Raw genomic sequence first — 14753 nt, forward strand, 5'->3', positions numbered from 1 at the left:
CCCATGAAAATTTTCTCTCTCCATATTAGCATATTCATGGATATTGCTACTGTTCGGGTCTTATTTATGCAGCCATTTAGAGTAGAGGCTTTGTTGAGAGAGCAGGACCCAGGATGGGGAGGGGACGGAGAGAGGCAATGGAGTCATGTAACAAATTTCAGGAAATCTGACTCCGGAGACCAGCATCAGGGTGCAGATCTGAGTTTATTGCCCAGCCCAAAAGCTTATATATAAAGTTTGAGCCAATCCTAAATTCCTAAATCCTTGGCCAATTGCATCTCGCCACACCATCACTGTGCTCCAATGAGAGCCCTCTTTAAAAAGGTAACTCAGAAGGAGTGGGGGAGAATCTTGTCACCTGAGAGTACTTCCTTGAAGATGGGTAAAGGCCACCTCCCGGGCTTCAGTTCCCTTTATTGGCCAGTGCCAGGAGCAATCTTAGATCTAATGCCTGTGCAGCAGATCAGGACCCTTTGAGGAGTCCTAGGAACCTGTGACATCTTGCTCTCCACCCCATGTTTTCCTTTACGTGGTTGACTTCTATACTCCACCCCCCCACATGCCATCTCCCGCCACCGCCACTGTGTCACAGCAGACTTCCTACTATTCTGACTCTTACAGTCTTTCCATATCATCTTTTACAATGCCCCCCTGAGTCATAGATGCAGAAACAGTGGTGCGGACACATTTATTAGGGCTGGTCTCCTCTCAGTTTTGTGATCCTTGCGTTGTGTTGAGCTGGGGCTTCCTATAATGATGTAAAGAGAGGTTTATTTGATGAGGGATGGTAGCTACACTAACCTGTAGGTATAAGATTAGAATATATTAAGAGAATTATTCTGGTCTAGCAAAGTGGTTGTAAGTAGTGGCTTCTTTTCTGGGGTCCATGGTTGTACTAATCCTGGGAAGCTGACTAGGTTTCTGGTACCAGGCATGATTTCCCCACTGTTCAGTGAGCCTTAAGGAAAGCCTTTTGTTTTCTGAGCAAATTAATTCTCATTTGCTCTCTTTTTTCTGTGATTTTTTTTTCTTACGTGGTAAGTTCCCCTTAAAGAAAATGGCGCCTCCACTTTAGTAAAAAAGAACTTCATAGGCAAGATGCAAACCAAGTGAATGAAATTGGATCTGCATGTGTCACAGCATCTCAAGGATTCCTATTTGAGAACTAAGGGGAAGTGACAGTCAGCAACCAGCCCGTGTCTGCTGGTCTTGTGATACACTCGCTCCCAATCCAGCTCTGGAACTTGACAGTCAGACAGCCTTTGCCGGCCAGTTAATTACATTTGAAGAATATTCCATGGGCTCGTCTTTGATTCCTCTTTGGACTTTGAAGTTTATTTCCGTTTTTTAGGCTCCCTTCAAACGATGATCCATACCGGCTAGGAGCTTGCACAGCTAAAGGCAGGCTATTTATGGTCAAGATCTTTCAGGCCCCTCTTTCATTAAGTTCTAGGGGAAGGTTTCAAACTGAGCCTCTGGGTGTGAGCTCAGCTGGCTGCCATAGTCAGGGTTTTGCAAGAGAAGTGTGAGCAGATGGAATTGTTTGGACTGTAGAAGGTGACAGGTGTGCCTCTCTCTGAGAGCATCATGGTTCCTGTATGGCCACTAACCTTACTATGTACCCTGAGTTGTACTGGAATATTCCAGTGGTTCCAGATGTTGCAAGCACAGGAGTTCAAGTATAGACTCAGGATAAAACTGGTGCAGGTAGCTGTTGACATTTCTCTCAGGACTGTCTAGGCAGCTCCTTTGGGTCAAGCGGTTCTCTCAACTGTTATGAGTGCTAGGCTACGGAAGCTTTGGGAAGCTATTGGAGTCTTAGATGATAGAGACAGTCACTCTGGGCATTTTCCTTCCCTGGGGTTTGACCTGTGATTCAGGTGAGCAAGGCTCAGATACAATGAGACATATGCACACTGTCCTGTCTTTACATCTTTCTCAGCTCCTTTCCACCATCCAGAACCTGCCCTGAGAAAGTCTTCCTGTCTGAACCTGGAGCTTCTCTTGGCCATGAATATAAACAACTAACATGCATGGTCATATCTCTCATGTGCTGCTGGAGATATGACCTTACAGGGATCCCTTGGAGCCTGTTGCCAATCAGCTTAGTTAACTTGGAGAGTCCCAGGTCAGTGAGTGATCCTGCCCCCTTCCACCACAATAGTGGATCATGGCTGGGGAATAATAATACCAGAGGTTGTCCTTTGGCTTCCACAGGTATTCACATGCACACAAGAATCTGGATATACTCATGCACACACACAAAAGACAAAACAAAAACAAAAACAAACAAACAAAAAAACCCCCTGAGATCTTAACGATCTCAGAGCCTACTGCCTTCACCCCTGTTACATCTTGAGGTCAGTTAGTTGAATAATTGATGAGTATCTTATTATATCTGGAAATGATATGAAATAAAAGGAAGAACAGACATGTACACACAAACACACACATAAAATAGTTTAATAGGTCAAAGTTTTCTTCTACTGCCAAATCCTGCTTTCTCCAATGCTCCAAAGCTGGATTTAAATTTTCACCACCTCACCTTACCTTGCAGGAAGTCCTTAGTGTGTGGCCTTTTTCCATGCACTCTAGTCAGGTATGGAGGTTATTAAGGGCTTCCGGCGTGTTTCATAGATACCTCTTTATTTTTAAGGTTTATGTTTCATTTTTTAACTATGTGTATGTCTCTGTGTGGATTTGTGAATATGAGGTCAGGTGCCAGTGAATTGCCAAAGGTTTTAAGTTCAGACTCCATTTTTGAGAACCTGACCTAAGTTTGAACTCAGGTAAACTAATAGGCTGTTATGTAGCATTAGTTTCCAAGTTGCCCCCCCCCCAAAACCTGAGCCTAGCTCTGGTTTCTAGGCTAATCCCCAACAAGACCAGCACTTCCAGGTTATACCCTCAACAAGACCAATGTCTCCAGGTTATTTCCCCCAACAAACCTGCATCCCCAGGTTACAGGCACATCCCCTGCCTAACAACCACCAATGCAGAGGGGAGCAGAAATTAAGTGAATGATATGACTCCCAGCATAGCCAATTATGGTAAAGGCCACAGTAGCTTTCCAATTAGATGCTTGCACATGTATTCCCTGTTTGCTGCTTACTATAAAGCCTTGCCTTGATAGACATTCAAGGCTCCCCCCACAACCGAAACTGTCTTGTGTGATGGTGGTACATTGGGGGAGCAGGGCGAGCTAGCTAAAATAGAATAAAAACCCTGCTGTGAGTTGCATCAGATCGGCTCCTATCTATTTTGGGGGGATCACTAACATTTCCCTGGCATAACACCCTCAGATGCCAATAGAAAGGCCTTGGATCTCTGGAGCTGGTGTAGAGATAGGTTGTATCTTGCCCTTGGACATCTCTGTATACACATGCACATGGAAACAATTTCCCAATTCACTTTCAGTAACCTCAGAGTTTCTTCTGAGGAATGCACTCTAGGAATGCATGCGAATAGCTCTTCTCAGAGACCAGCATCTCACAGGCCAATAGTGTATGCTTAGCTTGTGTAAAGTCAACACTACCACATATACACCTTCTGGATAATTAATCAGAGATAAAATGGTGAAACCACAGATATGTCAACTTCATGTTCTCAAAGTTACTTCCAAAGCATCCCTAGCCAAGTTGGCATGTGGGCGAGCATGATGGCTCAGAGGGGGCAGGTACTTGACTCCCCACCACCCCCCAATGACAGCCTGATGATCGGTCAGTCCCTGGAACCCATGTAAAAGGGAAAGGAGAGAACTGATTCCACAAGATTGTCCTCTGACATACTGACATGTGATTTGGCACAAATGCCCCCTAATAATGATGAATAAAATTTGAAAAATAGCCAGGCGGTGGTGGTGCATGCCTTTAATCCCAGCACTTGAGAGGCAGAGACAGGTGGATTTCTGAGTTTGAGGCCAGCCTGGCCTACAGAGTGAGTTCCAGGACACCCAGGGCTACACAGAGAAGCCCTGTCTCGGAAAAACCAAAAAAAAAAAAAAAAAAGGAAAAAAATTGGAAAAAAATTGAAAAATAAAAAGAATGTATCAATTTGCATGACAACAGCATATGAAAAGTGTTTTCATTTCTCTTCCCAAATATGAACAAACTACATACTGATCGGCAGTCTTGTGAGAAACTAGACTTTGACCTTCATGATTTGGGTTCTAAGTTGCAAACTTCATATCACCAAATCAGTTGGCCACTTACTCAGGTTTTGTGCATGTGATTAATTTTTCCTGCTATCTGCCCCCATCCATTTGTTCTTTGTCCCATTGTGACGTGCATATCTCTGCTTCTTTTAAAAAGTCGATACTTTTAAGACAATTTCATTTGGCTTCTTTATCACAAAGCCTTTGACTGTGCAATGAGGGTATTAGCAGTGTGCATTTAAATGCTTACCTCAGTGCAGCTTGTCAGCAGCCAGCCTGCTGCTCCTGGGATCTATTTCACATTACTGAACGAGATTTGTAATGTTTGAGTATCTTCCTGCATGGAACTGTCACTGCGGGAAGTAGATAAAGAACATGGGTCAATTAAAAAAAAGAAAAAGAGTATACCCTGGGGCCGTATGAGTTTTGAAGGAAGAAATTCTAATGGGAAAAGTCAGAATGAACACAGAATAAAACAAGAATTGAGCTCATGTGTGCAATATTCACGTTTTGGGCTCGAATCAAACCCTAGTCCTTTCTGACCTGTGGAAGAATTATTGTAGTTCAGTTCTGTTGCTAAATTCCTTCATTGTCTGTCAATTGTCAATTAATATTTAAAACTGTGGAAGTATTTGATATCATCGTACAAAAAATAGTCTTTAATAATAGGAATCTCCATAAAATCATAGTTTATTCAAAAGTTTATCCTAGATTGGAGTTATAGGCTGAATGGGAGGTGTTAGGTGATTTAACTCAAAATCAGGTTCATAACTTTGACCACTTTGGTATTCGTTCCATTACTACATAATTTAACCTCTCAGGCCCAGATAAAATCTTAATCTTGGGCATAATATCTGTTCTCAGAAGGTGAATTCACTCCAGCCACTAAGGGCTTCATCTTTAGGGGACATGAACAACATCCCCTAGTTCCAGACTCTGTATCTGCTCAAATCAACCTGGGACAGGTGTAGGTACAGGCTCAGCTTCAGCAGAATTCTGAGCCTACACTTGGAGAGTGGTGAGGGTGACGTTTCTCCAAGACCCACTCTTTCATGTGTCACGGAGGCCACAGCTCTCCTCAGTGGCTGGCTGACTCCAGTGGCAAGTATCTGCTTCCCTCATTCCTTACAGCTGTTCTCCCTAAGTGGGAGCCTTCGGCCTGGTCTTATTTTTTCTATACATGGTACCCTTGTTGCTGCTCCTCAAAGACAGATTCCCTTGCCTAATGCTCTATTCTTGTATGGTTTCCAAAGACTAGTTAGTCAGATGCTTAGTCACAATTTAATGAAATTAGGAGGCATGGAATCTGACTCGGAGGTCAGAAAATGATGGGGTGTCAGCACCATCCCCACAAAGGATTGATGCCTTGCTCCTGGAAGTGGATATGTAAAAGTAACTTCCATCTGCCTGACATAATTGTTGTCTTGGAGGCTTACTGCTTAATAAGCTCATCCTTTCTAGTTCTTTCTGAACTCTGACTGGCTTGTTCAACTGAGTTGCTCTAGCTCAAACTGCTCACCAAGCTGACTGACTCAATCCAGGTTCTCTCAGCTTCTCATTGAATTGCTCTGCTTGGCCTCAAATGAACTCCAGCAATTTGCTCTAATCTTCTTGCTCCTTCTTATTTTCTGGCTTCAACTGACTCTGCTGACCTGCACTGAATTGCATGAACTCACAGATGAACTCAACTGCCTCAACTGACTGAACTGAACTCAACTGGACTCATTCAACTGCTGTTCAATCAGATCTCCCTTCCAAACATTCCTGCTTCCTTCTACAAACTAACCTTACATACATTGTTTGGGATGAAAGGTGTGTCTATATTCCATCCAGATCATACTGTAATTCAAGATATGTCTACATTTCAACAGGATCTCAAAGGCTAGAAGGTCTTTGGATGTCATCTCTTGCCAGATCAATTTAATCCCTCCATGTTGCTTGATTAAAATTCCTCTACATGGATCATGTCTCACAGCTACTGTGAGAATGGGAGGTACCACTGTGTGATACTCATGCTAGGATTAAGTGTGAAGTCATCAGTAGACCACTCCCCTCATTGGAGGATGCTGATTTGAAATGTTCTTAAAAGTCTGTAGACCTCTCTAGTAGGATGACACTTCAAGGTGCTTTTGCCCAAGCCTAGCCCCTGATGCCATCATAGTGATTGAGTATGTGATGTCTTCGCTACACAGAAAGAGGCATCTGATAAATTTGGGTAGAGAAGGTTCCTTAAATCTAGTATTATTATTCCTGGATACAGTCTGAAACATCCATTTGCTTGTTTTCTTTAAAAGGCACTGAAGTGTGAGCTCTAATCTGTACATATGCCTGGAGACAAACTCCTGGTATCCTGTATTACTTTTCTCTATAGGGATAATGGCAAAGGGGTTTGTGTTAAGTAAGTCTTCTTCCTGTACCTTCCCTGACCTCTGATTATCTTCCTTCCTTTTGTACGTGATCTGCTGTCCGCTGCTTCCCCCTATGTCACTTTTCTGTACCTACCCAGGCACCTCCCTACTTTTTACTGGCTGCTCTCTGCCTGTCCACTATCCCTCTAAATCCTGCCTCTGGCTAACATTCTATACTATGTGCTACTTCTCTTCATCCATTGTGGGGCGCACTGGCTACTCTTTTCTCACTTTGTTGCCAATTTGTATCAAGTAGATGTTGTGTGTAACAAATCGACTTCACATTAACATCTGGAGCAACAATTTCACTAACTGACAATTTAGGCTGACTGGGAGGCTTCTCCTTACTTCTGAGGGTATGTTTATGAATTTATTTCTATTTATGAGGGTTTATTTTCAACTCCTGGTGTTATTGCTGAGGTAAACCAGGCATCCTTGGTTGGAGCTCTCCAGTTGGAGCAGCTTCTCTGGGCTTTAACACTACATGCCAGTTACAAAACTCCTCATTGTTATAAGAATATCCTGGGCATTGGAGGATTGAGGGGCAGAAAGGACAATGTTTGCTCCTACTTGAAACATGAGTGCTTACTTACCACAACTCTGGGAGAAGAAACACGTGTAGATGTATGGTTAATGAATGCATATAGCTTGATCCTCTCACAAACATCTTCTAGAAGCATCTGGCACATACTTGATTCGTCTTTAATAGGATTCTACCAGGCAAAGTATTTCAAAAAGACAATGCAAAAAGAAAAGAAACCATGTTGCACTTAGCTGATCTGGAGAAACAAGATGATTTGATTATTATCTTAAACAGTAGGCTTGATTGTTCAATACAGGTTATAAGTTTTCTTGAGAGACAGAACCTAAATTTCTCTTTCTTATGTTCTTTGTGCAAATTGAATCTTTAACTGGTTTTATCCAGTCAAATTCACCTTATTCTGATACTTTATACATAAGAAAGAGTTTTGTAAAACCTTTGAAATCATAAATTATAGTAACTGTACTGCAAGGAAACAGTACAGCCTGTGACTTGGATGCGTATAAATTGGACTGGGGCTAGTAGTTTAGTGATGTGTTCAAATGTATGGAACATGCAACACCCCCCCCCCCAGAAAAAAAACCCTTCTGTACCAAGAGCTGGAGAAAATGACCCAGTGTACAAAGAAAAAGAATTATACAGGCATTTTTTATCATATATAAGATAGAGTTTTAAATTAGTATTTGTAAATCACCAGTGATTTTTTTTTTACTTCTAGCTTTTTAGATTTTTGTTTAATTTACACTGTGCAATTACCTGCTAGTTTCTTGCCTTTCAGAAAAAAAGAAACCTTCCTTCCTCCCTCCCCCTACCCCTCGGCTCTCCTACCTGCTGCTCTCTGCCACAGTCCAGATTCTACATCCATATGCACTATTAATAAGATACTGAGAAGAACTTTTGAAGCAACGTCGCAACCCTACACATTTCATTTCTCTTGTCAGAAAAGTAGTTTGCTTCAAGCTGTAACTCAGAGTTACTCACCTCTGTCCCAGCTGGGAAAGCTGCTATCTGTCTTGCTGCTAGGCCAGTAAAGAGAAACAGTTCCTGTGAAAGAAGAGGTTAGGGAAGAAATGTGGGAATACCATTACATGATTTGCTGTGTTGTATCTGCATGGTGGCAAAGAACCTGCAGCTCCTTTCTGGACAAGTGAGCTCCCACATAGATAAGAAAATAGGAGTTTCCCACGTCCACCTTATTAGTGTGCTCATTGGATGAAGGGATGGGTTTTATAATTACACTTTTATTCAGTTACTGTGATGGTTTGTATATGCTTGAATCAGGGAGTGGCACTATGAGGAGGTAGCCTTGTTGAAGTAGGTGTGTCACTGTGGGTGAGGGCATTGATACCCTATCCTAACTGCTTGGAAGTCAGTATTCTGCTAGCAGCCTTCAAATGAAGATGTAGCACTCTCAGCTCCTCCTGCACCATGCCTGCTTGGATGTTGCCATGCTTCCTGCCTTGATGATAATGGACTGAACCTCTGAACCTGAAGGGCAGCCAAAATTAAATGTTGTCCTTATAAGAGTTGTCTTGGTCATAGTGTCTGTTCACAGCAGTAAACCCCTAACTCAGACAGTTACATTATGTCTTCTGACCACACTCATTCCTCTTCACCCTCCCCCATCTCTGCCTGCTCTTCTTATCCACTTCCTTTTCCCAAATAGCCCTCCTTTGTTTACATGGGACTGTGCATGGTGTGTGTGTGTGTGTGTGTGTGTGTGTGTGTGTGTGTATACATAACCTTAGCTCCACATCTGAGAGAATACATGCAATGTTTGTCTTTTTGAGTGTGGTTCAGTTTTCTTAATATGAAGCACTCCAAATTTCCATTTATTTTACAGAAAATGGCATAATTTTGCTCTTTCTTGTCAAGTGAAGACCATATCTTCTGTTATCTTTTTCTGCTTTGGAAAGGCTAGTCAGCTATGGTGTGCATCCTTGTCTGAAACCTGTAGTTTCCATGATGATGTGTTGCAAGAGTGACCCTTCCCTGTGTGCTCTAGGTTGATTCATCTATTTATTGGTTCTTAACTTTGCCAGAATGAGGCTCTAGGCTCCAACCATTCAGAAACTGACTAAATTTTGAAGTAGAGTCTTTTAAGAGTTGGTTTTAAAATGGGGGTGTTAGTATTGGTCCTACCCCAACATGACTGTGCTATTACAAGGAGATACAGGGAGAAGATCATGTATGGACTTGTGGAGAAGATGCCATTTGTAAATCAAGGAGAGAGACCTCTCAGAAAGAGCCATCCCTGAAGACTTTTCCCTATATTTCCAGTCTGCAGATCTGCATGGCAATCTATTCTTGTCCTTTAAGCTATATGGTCTATGACATCTTGTATTATAGAAGCCCTAGCAAAGAGAGATACTACAAGGCAAGTCTCATGAGGATTGTGTTCTAAGAGACTTGGGTCTCTTAGAATGACTTAGCATGGTGGTTTTAATGAGAATGGTCCCTATAGATTCCTATTATTGCATGTTTGGTTCCCAGTTGGTGACTGTTTGGAAGGGCTAGGAGGTGTGGCCTTATTGGAGGAGGTGTGTCAGTAGGGTGGGCTTTGAGGTTTCAAAAGCAGAAGTCAGGCCCCAGTCTCTCTGCCTCCCGCTTGTGGGTCTAGATGTTAGATCTCCGCTATTGGTCCAGTGCCATGCCTAACTGCCAGCTGCCATATTGCCCAACTGGTTGATGATGGATTCACACTCTGAAACTATAAGCAAGTCAATTAAATGCTTTCTTTCATAAATAGCTCTAGTCATAGTCTATTCCTAGTGCCAGAATAGTGACAAAGATACCTCCAGGTGGTTTCCCCTACTGTCTCCTGACCAACGCTAGAAATTAGAAATATGAATAAGGAAGGTAAAGACATTCCCAAGAGGGATCACGTGAGAGCATATTTGCTAAATTTGACTTATAATAGAATTAGAGCACAGACTTTAGATGAAGAACCTCATTATTACAAATTGTGAATTTTATAAATTATTTATTTCAATGTTAGGAAATAGGCAGGATAGTGATTCAGGCTACTAACAAAAACCATCCCCCTTAGAACTTGATGAGAAGACAGTGAAGAATGAAATAAATGTCCTTATGCTCACAACATCACAGATTGGTATTGCTTGGTGCTACCTGGCAGTGGGACCACATGGACTGGTGCCATTAGGGATAATAAAGTGACAATGCTACACAGATCACTGTTCGGTATGGCGGCATGATGGGACTTGGTGGTTTGGTGTTGTTTGCAGAATGAAGGCTTGTCTTCCAAGATTGGGATTTGGTCAAACACCAGAGTTCCTCTGAAGTTGTCAAAGAGACTTAAATTGGTTCCCTGAGAACTAATGTTGTCCCTCTCTCAGCTCTGAAGACCGTTTGATGAGTCTGTGTCAGGATGTAGAGTTACAGTATATCACTCACAGGTGGCTGATGTCCCAGGGACTCAGTTAACTGTGTTGATTTAAGAAGAAACTAACGTCTGAGTTCAGAGATGCTGTTGGCCTTAAGCTAATAATGTCTCTGTAGAAGAAAAAGTAGTTAAGAATCAGGAACAGTATAGGGCAATTAAAATAATGTAGGTTTACAGAAAGAAGAAAGGCCAGGGGTCTCCAGGCAGTACTGCAGCATGCCAGGATATGGGCAAGCCTCAGACACTTCTTGAAAGAGTGTCTTGACCTCTCTGAGTCACTAAGGTCCACAAGCTATATTTAGAGGGAAAGTTTTAGGTGCCAGAAAAAGAAGAGGAACTTCTCAGGGTCCCAGAGACTGAGTGGGTGTTGGTGATTGAATCTGACTTTGGGCTTTTGATGTGAACACGTCTTTCAGTAGTGGTTCAAGGGCATCAGACATAAGTAATGAAACAGGATTGTATCTTTTCAACTTTTAAAAAATCTTCCCCAGAGCCATAAGCTGTCCTTAGAAGTAAGCCAGCCTCACGCACTACATATTAATGGGAGCATGAAAGCATCTGAGGAGCTGACTGGGGCCACGGATGCTCACAGAGTCAATCGCAGCTTTGATGAGATGTACACCGCTAAGCCATTTAGTTTGTTGACATTGAGTAGTAGCTCCCGTCCCTGCACTCATTGCAGTGTGTGGGTAACTGCAAATGGATTTATGCTCAAGTATTTTGGCCCAGTCGCTTCCTTTGTTGCTTTGCCTGTGTTGCTTTATGCCATCTGCCATTTGTCTCCTTGGAATGCTTCCAGTTCAGTCCAGTGTGACTACACTGAGGTGAGTTGGGGCCAGTTCAGTCCAGTGTGACTACACTGAGGTTACTGAGGAGTTGCATTTGCCTTCCTTTTAAAAATATTTTTTATTCTATGTATAAAAGTGTTTGACTGCATGTGTGTCTGTGCATGATAGTGCCTACAAAGGCCAGATGAGGGCATCAGGTGCCCTGGAGCTGGGGCTATGACCTGCCATGCTGGGAACCAAACCTATGTCCTCTGCAGGAACAGCAAGTGCTCTTAACCACTGAGCTATCTCTCTGACCCTTGGCTCACTTTTTTTGCTAAATCTCCTTAACTGTAAACACATCATGATGACACATTATTTCACAGTGCAGTCAGGCATTGTATAACATATATGATGGTGGCCCTGGAAGGTTTTTAATACATATGAAATATTTTTCCCCCTGGTGAGATGACGACTATCACAGTGTCATAGTGAAAGCCATCACTTATTGGTCATACTTCATGAGTACATGAATACATGAATACAACCGGTAGGTCTAAACAACTGTGGTGCCTATAGCATGCGAGTACAAGAATATAAGTACATAGAGGGGTAATACTTGATGAAGGTCACAAACAACTGTGGAATTACTGTACTAGGTGTTTTAGAATATGCCCCATCTATCTATCTATCTTTCTATCTATCTATCTATCTATCTATCTATCTATCTATCTATCTATCTATCTATCTACCTACCTACCTATCTATCTATCTATCTATCTATCTATCTATCTATCTATCTACTGAAAAACACTATGTCCTCTTATGCCACCAGCCACCTTATCCCTTCAGAGGACACATCAAATATTGTCCTATACCTGCAAGGTTTGTGTAAGTGCATGCTGTGATCCTCAGGAAATGAGAGACTAATGGGAAGCCATTGTTCAAAATGGCTCCCATCATTGAGTGCTCCATAACTATAGGTTTTTTAATGTTGTATAATAAGTGCTCACATGTAAGATTTGAGTAGTGATCAAACATATTAAAATTCACATGCAAAATGTATGCCTGCTTTTTTTCTTTGAAAACATTCAAAACAGTACTGTTTCATGGGTTTCTGAGTTTTGGTCATGTATTGTCCAGCCACTTAGCTCTGGTGCTCATAGATTTCCTCATACTCAGAAGAAGCATTGTAGTGTCTTCATGCCCTGTGAGTGTGTAATTATCCAGAATAGGGTCTTTCTCTTGAAACAGAACCCTGACTTCTCAAGAGCTTGAGAATATTTCTTTCCTCTTTTTCTATAGTTTTCTGTTACAGCTTGTTTTTGAACTTACATGAAGTTGTGAGATTCTTTCTAGAGGTTAGTAAAAACAAAACACTTAAGTTCTACAGAAAGTAGATCTCTCTCCAACTTTGAAAAACTAGTATCCTAGAGTGCTGGAGCTCTAACTTTGGCATAATGTGTTTGAAAATGGCATGCTTGTTATTTTATGTTGCTCTTGTAGTAATGGCAAATGACCAGTTCATTTGAAAACTATTAAAATATGCATACTGTCATCTGAGCTTATTCTTTTGGCATTTCAATCACATTTTTGAAGGCCCAAGGTGAGGAGATACCTTGAGGTTTTGACTATTAACTGAGAGAAATGAACATAGTGAAACATTCATGCTTGGGACCCACATGAAGATTGTGCTGCATGTCTTCTACATATATGGGGTGGGGCCTAGGTCCAGCCCATATGTGCTCTTTAGTTGGTGGTTCAATCTCTGAAAACCCCCAAGTGTCCAGGTTAGTTGATTCTGTTGGTCTTCCTGTGGAGTCCTTATCCCTTTCAGAGTCCTCAATCCTTCCCCCAGCTCTTCAGTCAATGTTTAACTCTGTGTATCTGCAACTAGAAGACAGGATAAATTTTGGGTTGAATGTTTTGTGGGTGGGTTGGTATCTTTATCTTGACTTTTTCTTTCTTTTTCTCTTACATAATTATATGTTTTAAAGATAATATTTTAGGTATGCCAGTTATTTTATAATATATTGAGTATGCATATTTATCAATTCTAATACTTTTGCATATGGAACATTTTTTCTCATGAGGGTGTTTTCACAACTTCAAATTCTATTTTCATTATGTATATGTATTTCTCTTGCCTGACTTCTTTTTATAAAAATTTACTATATTCTCTACAGTTCAACATTGACTTTTTTTGTTTGTATTTTCAAGAAACGCTATAAAATGTTCCTGAATTATTAGGATACTGGTTATAGAATTGCCATCCTTGCCTTTTCTTTGGTGAGTTCTCTGTTCAAACAGCTTGCAATAGCTCTGTTTGTCAACCAAGTATACGTGATGTTCATCAAACACTCTTCTTCTCCTCTTTCTTTTCCTCATCCTCCCATCCCTAGCTCTCTGTCTCCATTTACAAACATAATTTTGTACTTAGATGCTTCCTGATTATGCCTGTGCCCATTTCCATTCATTAAGTGAAATCCGCGTGTTCATTGTGGCTGGGTTTTCTTTTAACATGTGTTGTTTATTCAAATGAGAAGTATTTTATTATGTTTTATTTTTTCATCAGATTTGAATACTGGAACTAGCCTATTAGTTTCATTATTTTTTTCCTTATTTATACTGCATGATAATACTGGATTAATGTAAGAATTTCCCTCACAGGTGTATCTGATGGAACATTGTCAAAACAGTACTTTCAACTAGTTGTGGGTTTACAGGAATCCACTTACAAATGTGTTTAGGTATTTGGGTTGATTTTTTAACTGCAGACACAATACTTCTGTTATGGATACATTTTTGAAAACTAAACATAAAAAATTCATGCTTTGTTAAAGAACAGAGCCATTTACTCTTTTAAATTTTCGGAACTGTCTTTTCATACTGACATTGTCTTTTTTAATAAAGCTGGCCTTGCATTATTGAAGTGCTGTGGACAAGGTCTCACCCACTAGGATCCTGTATTTCCTGAGGTGTAGGCTAATCATTATGCTTTGCCAACTGTGTTGAGGTTACTTTCTGACTTTTAGTCAAAGACTTATCTTTTTATTTTTAAGTATATTTTTATATAGTTGTTCATAAGTTTTATCTAAGCATTTTTGTTTAAGATTTAAATATTTTACTACATTTAATGTGTGTGTGTGTGTGCCACAGGATGAACGTGAAGGTTGGAGGACAATAGTTCAAACACAAGTCATTGGACTCAGCAGCAAATATTCTTACTCACCAAGCTGTCTTGGGGGACTTTCCTTAGCCTTCTTAAGGTATGCTTTATGTTTTCTTATATCTTATTGTATAAACAATAATTAAGTAAAATAACAATGATTGACAGTTGTATTTATTTCTAATTTTACTAAGAACATCATACTATTGGTGTTTCTTTTCCTTTCTTTCTCTCTTCCTTCCTTCTTTTCTTCCTTCCTTTCTCTCTTTCTTTCTCTCTCCCTTTCTCTCCCCCCCCCTTTCTTTCTGAGAA

General features: G+C 40.9%; 1 long non-coding RNA gene across 1 annotated transcript in view; it reads left to right on the forward strand.

The window, feature by feature from the left end:
* Positions 1-14528, forward strand: part of LOC116083629 — a 45620-nt gene extending 31092 nt beyond the window's left edge. Inside the window, exon 3 of the long non-coding RNA XR_004115816.1 lies at positions 14432-14528. This is a non-coding gene — a long non-coding RNA (uncharacterized LOC116083629). The remainder of the gene's footprint in view (positions 1-14431) is intronic.
* The last annotated feature ends 225 nt before the right edge of the window (positions 14529-14753 follow it).

The sequence above is a fragment of the Mastomys coucha genome, unplaced genomic scaffold (genome assembly GCF_008632895.1).
Source record: "Mastomys coucha isolate ucsf_1 unplaced genomic scaffold, UCSF_Mcou_1 pScaffold8, whole genome shotgun sequence".
NCBI lineage: Eukaryota > Metazoa > Chordata > Mammalia > Rodentia > Muridae > Mastomys > Mastomys coucha.